General features: G+C 40.7%; 1 long non-coding RNA gene across 1 annotated transcript in view; it reads right to left on the bottom strand.

Moving 5' to 3' along the window:
• LOC144216924 (uncharacterized) overlaps positions 1–5,575 on the bottom strand; it is an 18,343-nt gene extending 12,768 nt beyond the window's left edge. The window contains exon 1 of the long non-coding RNA XR_013330799.1: positions 5,502–5,575. This is a non-coding gene — a long non-coding RNA (uncharacterized LOC144216924). The remainder of the gene's footprint in view (positions 1–5,501) is intronic.
• Positions 5,576–5,982: the final 407 nt, after the last annotated feature.

The following is a 5,982-nucleotide window of genomic DNA, read 5'->3' as shown; positions in this document are numbered from 1 at the left end:
CATACACAGGAAAGTGAGTGTTTAGGACACATTTTGTTGAAACTCATGTATAAAATAAAGGGATACTGAGTGTTAAATTATACATTAAAATAGATTTACAACTGCTTCTAATTGCTGTACCCTGAGTTGCATGAAGTGATTATATGGCATTTGCTAAGTGTTGTGAGCCAAACGTAACTAATAAACTACGGGGAACAAAGGTGGTCTTATTTCCATTCCTTAGATACATGGGAAAGCAGGACTCCAATTGTAGAAAAATTTTTTAACGTTTTATTGATTTCTGAGACANCGACGATGTGCAGCTCGAACCCACGAACCATGAGATCATGACCGGAGCTAAAGTCGGACCCCCAACGGATTGAGCCACCCAGGCGCCCCTAGACTCCAATTTTAAAATTCCAATTTAAGAAGCACTATGTTTATCATTACTGCGTTAGGGGATTCTAAATGAAAAGGGAATACTTTACATATAGTATTTTCATGCCAACACCAAAAACTGCTTTTTTAACTTCTCGACTTTTCCAGTATTTTTGAGCAAGCAGTAGGAAAATTGGATTACTGTATTAGAAAAATAAGTACATTCATTTTATGAAACAATGGAATCGTAATTTTATTTCTCTCATAACCGCTTACCCAAGCACTTACTTTCTTCAAGCATTTAACTTTAATTTTGCAAAACTGACAAACAGGTACCACGAGCCTCTTAGTTACAAAAGAAAAATGCATTGGCACCTAGGAATTACAAAATTGGTTGACAGAAAACCCACACGTCAACAAATAGGCCTAAGACATTCAATCCTGTCAGAAGGCCAGTGCACTACTTAAGGGCCATGTTCTTGGGTTTTCCAACTCAAAGCAAACAGAACGATCACTGTTAGAAATGTGAAATAAGTATGGTACTGTCTGGGAGAAAGGAGGGAAAGAGACATAAAGAGAGCAAGAAGAAAACAGGGGAAGAAGAATGGAAATGAAATGTGCTGACAAAGAAGAAACAAAAAGAAGAGGAAAGTAAAAGGAAAGAGCTTGAGGAAAGAACCTCAAGGACCAATCTGTGGGTCGTCATCAAATTCAAGCTGAGGGCTTGCAAGCAGCTAAAAAGTGTAGTTAATCTATAAGACCAAAAGAGAAAGACACACAGACAGACAGACAGACAGACACACACACACACACACACACACACACACATACACACACACGATACACGTGGTAAAAGTGAGGTGTCAATGAGAACTGAAGCATGTGGACGCTCTCAGTTAGCCTGGTAAAATCTCAAGACATAATCCCTGTCACCTCTTGGGGAGACAGTACAAAACTATGACCATAAGTAAATGAAGTGGAAAGCTAATACACCTGCTTGGGAAAAGACATATGGACCTACGGGGAAGAGTCCACATCAACACAGGACAGGAAGCCACAAAGAGCAAAAGCTAGCAGTGTCTCATACAAGGAGATTCCAAAGAAAGATTCCCTACTTCAGAGACAAGTCATCCAACTTGTCCTGGAAAACTCAATCATGGGGACAGATGGATCACAGCCCAGCAATGAACTGTGTGCAGACAGTGTAGATCAGCAGACACTCAAAGAACCTTTTGCAATGTGACAGTTATTATCCTTCATTAGATGTACTTCATAAAATAGCTTTCTCCTGTATATAGTCTCTTATAAGCTATGGTTAATGTGAGATTGCTTTGGAAAGAATGAGCTCTACTTTAGGCGTGACGATAGCAAGTTTCTGATCTACACGGCTGAGAGCAAACTACGGTCCCAAGACAAATATAAATACTAATTTGAATTGATTCTTGTGAGCGATCTGAGAGCCAGACTACTAGTCAGTCTCTTTTGGGAATTTCTTGACTCTGCCATGCATTAAAATTAATCTAGAACAAAACCTCTTGGTTATCAGAAACAATTATTCCTTAGATTTTGTATTCCTCTAGGGGAGCTTGCAGTGCTTAGAGAAATCTGAGCACACCTGTTTCTTAAAGTACACTACGATTTCTGCTTATTCACTGCTCATCTATCAGACCGTGTCACTCTTACACACAAAAGAAAAAAAAACCACAACACATCATGTCCGTGAGGTTGTTGTGAAATAGGTACTCGAATGTGCTGTTGATAGAGGACTACAAACTGGTGTGCTCCTTCTGGAGGAAACTCTGGCAATCCAGACACAAATCCTACTTGTAGGAAATCTATCCAGAGGATACAACTCCAACAATGGGAAATGCCTATGCACAGGACCCTTCACAGTACCCTTCCTATAAAACGCTGCATAAGATATAAAATAGTGATTATAACGAAAGGACAATGTGGTATTCTGAAGCAATGCAGGTCATCTGCATATATAATCAGGAGAAAACCAGGAACGTGATGAAAAGTAACTTTTAGAATGATACATGTGATATGACATTGCATTATTACAATAACACACGTAAAGTATAAAAATATACAACCCAATTCCTGTGGGTATGTAGAGTATATGCTGGTAAACACTCTGCTAAATTAACAAAATATGGATAAGAAAATAACACTGAAGGAATAAGAATGACTTCTGAAACAGAGAAGAAGAGGGGTGAAATTAGGTAATGCAATCTAGCAAAATATTGTCACTTGCTCAACCCAAGAATTTGATTCTAGGGACATGGGTTCTATCATTCTCCATATAACTGAACCATTTCATAGTTGACAAAACTAATGATGGTATGATAATTTATTACCAAGTATTGTAGTACTGATTATACAGTGGGCTTCTAATTTGGCCATTTGGATATCACTTACTGCTGAATTTTACTTTTTCTTTTTGATGAGCAACAATGTAAAAATTGTTAAAAATGCAGAATGCTAGGTGATTATCTACCACTGAATCGTTGAGCACTTGCTGCCACCTAGAAAAACTTCTCAGCATAGTCGAACAACCAAACAGAAAACGCTTCCTTCTTGTGGACAGACTCTGATTTACTATTTCAGTTAAAAGTACTGAATGGTACTACACACTCAATTACGAACAAGGAGCTTTGTAACTTCAAAAGCACCTACAAACATAGTTCTTGACGTTCTTATCTTTTACCGCACATGGAGACAAATCACTCTGCTCTGTGGCACTTTTGTTTCTACCTTCAGGATCGAAGAGGAGGCAGAGAGAAATGTCCTAATGAGCTTCTTGGTCATGTGCTCTCAGGAATAAAAATAGGTCTGTTTCCCATCAAGGTCTTGCCCCTCCTATGGAATTCAAGTACATGATCTGACTATTTCACCTCCTCATTCTGATTCTGCATCTCACTGTTGCCTTAAGATAGACATGTCTGGAATAAACTCTGCTCTAGGTTTGCAAATTCTGTACTCACTAAATACTAGGGCGCTTTGTTTCCAATTGTGCATCCTTTCTCTAGTTCTAAGGAGAGGGAAAAAAAGGCTACATTTAGGACATTTCCATCCTTCACGTGAACAGAAAATAACTCATGTTGAGCTATTCATCCTGCCATCTGCCCACCACTATTTACTCACTGTTACCTAGGTCCATTAATCAGGTTCTAGGTACAAACTAGGTACAATAATTAAACTAGATACAGTAATTAAAGTTAGTTAGGGAAGCTGCAAAAATTAGTTAGTTAGTTCTCATTTTGAAGTCCACATAAAGTACTGGTCAAAATAAAACATATCATCAATAATAAGAGGTAGTAAAAAGTGATTTTTTCTAAAAGAAAAATAAAGGGCAAATTAACAAGGGAAGAGTTTACATACTGAAGTAGAACAAACGTCATTTTCAGAACTGAGAATCAGGAAGTCTTCTAGAAATGTCAGCTTTTCTCTTTGGAATATTTTGGAAAAGAAGAAAAATATTACAGGTAGAAGACACTGAAAGTCAGCTGAAAATAATAGGTGCCTGTGCAGGCAGTCTTTTTGTTTCCATAGAAGATATTTAGGGAAATTAAATAGGCTATAAATTAGATGGCCACATAACTTTTTAAAAGAAAATGTCTTAATTAAACATGTTTCATGATAATCAGTTAAAATATCGCAAAAAATGAAACCCGAGATTGATATATGTTTGAGAATCTGGGGCGCGTGGGTGGCTCCGTTGAGCGTCTGACATTTGGTTGGCTTAGGTCATGATCTCACGGTTCATGGGATTGAACCCTGTGTCAGGCTCCAGGCTCACACCATGGAGCCCACCTGGGATTCTCTCTCGCCCTCTGTCACTCCACTGCTCACACATTCTCTCAAAATAAATATACTTAAAGAGAGACAGAAACAGAGAGTGAGAGAGAGAGAGAGAGAGAGAACCTGTTGATGGAAATTTCCCCATAAAAACACACAGAGAGACATCAACCGACACATTTCTGGCAACTGTTGGATCCGTGAATTCCTAAATCTCAGGTAAGGAGAGCTAATTTCGATTATGGAGAATCATAAAAATGATGGCTCAAGTTTATCACTGAACAAGACAGTACACAGAATATGATGATGCGCAAAAGCTTCAAGATCAATGTAAGGAGTAAGTAAGAAAACATTAACTCACACGCACACACACACACACACACAGACACTGCACATCGGTTACAATTGCTAAAAGGAAGGAAATGGTGTTACAAACGCTTATAGGAAGGATAAAAGGATAAAGCCAATCTCAGTTTTCCTTAGATAATAACAACTAAAGTAGAAATATGACGTCGACTACTGAGAGGAAAAGTAGTCTGGGGTAAAAGGGAGAATATGTGCAACGGAGGTGTAAGTGTGCCACACAACCTAGTGGATGAAGACCCTAAGGCTGAAGCGGGTGCGGGCGGGAGGCAGTGACGTCCTCTAAGGCAGACAAGAGCCTGGCCTGCTTTAGGCAGGTCTTTACCAAAAGCAACAGGAAGCCATCCCATAGGCTGCAGGCAAGGGAGTCCCATGATTAGGTTTCTAATTGGAAGCGAGCACTCACTCCAGCTAGGCTATGAAGAACAGACTAGAGCGAGAGAAGAGTCAAGGAGAAGTAGTTGGAAGGCTAGTAAGTAGTTCTGGTCAGAGAGGAAACTTGCACTGGGATGAAAAAGGAATAGATGAAGACAGTGAACGTGAACTCTTTTTCTGATAGGTTTCTTCCTGGGAGAAATTGTTCATTCATTTCTTGTACCAATTTTCTAAAGATGGTTTATCTTAACTACTATTTGACNCTCGCGGTTCATGGGTTCGAGCCCCGCGTCGGGCTCTGTGCTGACTGCCAGCTCAAGCCTGGAGCCTGTTTCAGTCTGTGACTCCCTCTCTCTCTGACCCAACCCTACTCACGCTATCTATCCCTCTCTCCTAGAAATAAATAAAACATTAAAATTTTTTATAAAACAGAAAAATTTGCTGTAAATAGAAGGAGAGACACGTGACAGTCGTNCTTAGGGACTCCCTCCCCCAACTCCCAGGAGAACACGCCCCCGTCTGACAGACCCAAAGGAGCCCCAAAGGAGACGTTCATGAGGGACACTAAAGGGCAGACCAGCAAGTTCCCAGAGCTGGGCGCCTACCTCGTTCGGGAGGACTAGCCTCCCCGGTTGAGCCACGGTCGGTGGAAGAAGAGGCGCTGCGACCAGCACGTGAGTGAGACACGCCAAATGGCAGTTGCGTCGCCACGCCCCTCTACGGCAAGCTCTGCGGCCCAAAACTCATCGATCTTCCTTTCGCGACAAGGCTTGACTAACAAGGAGATTGACTCTTTCCGGGACAGCACGGAAGGGAGTGAGAACGACTTCCGGAGTGAAGTGCTAGGCGCCGGAACTACACGTTCCTATGGAAACCGGGCCTGCGTAGGTGGCCCAGAGGGCGCCCGTCTAGCTCTTGGCAAATGTAGCTTTTCAAAATGCTTCTTTAATTTATTATATGCGTTGGTAGACGTGTCCCGAGATTTAAAGACCTTGTTTTTATGTCCCAATGGTGGTGAAAGGACGCTTTCTTAATTGAACAGGTGGATGGCCGATTTTGGCACCAATTTTTTTTTTTTTTTTAATC

This window comes from Crocuta crocuta, unplaced genomic scaffold (genome assembly GCF_008692635.1).
Source record: "Crocuta crocuta isolate KB4526 unplaced genomic scaffold, BGI_CrCroc_1.0 scaffold239, whole genome shotgun sequence".
Taxonomy (NCBI): Eukaryota; Metazoa; Chordata; class Mammalia; order Carnivora; family Hyaenidae; genus Crocuta; species Crocuta crocuta.
Note: the sequence above shows the minus strand (reverse complement) of the source record. Positions and strands in the feature narration are given on the sequence as shown.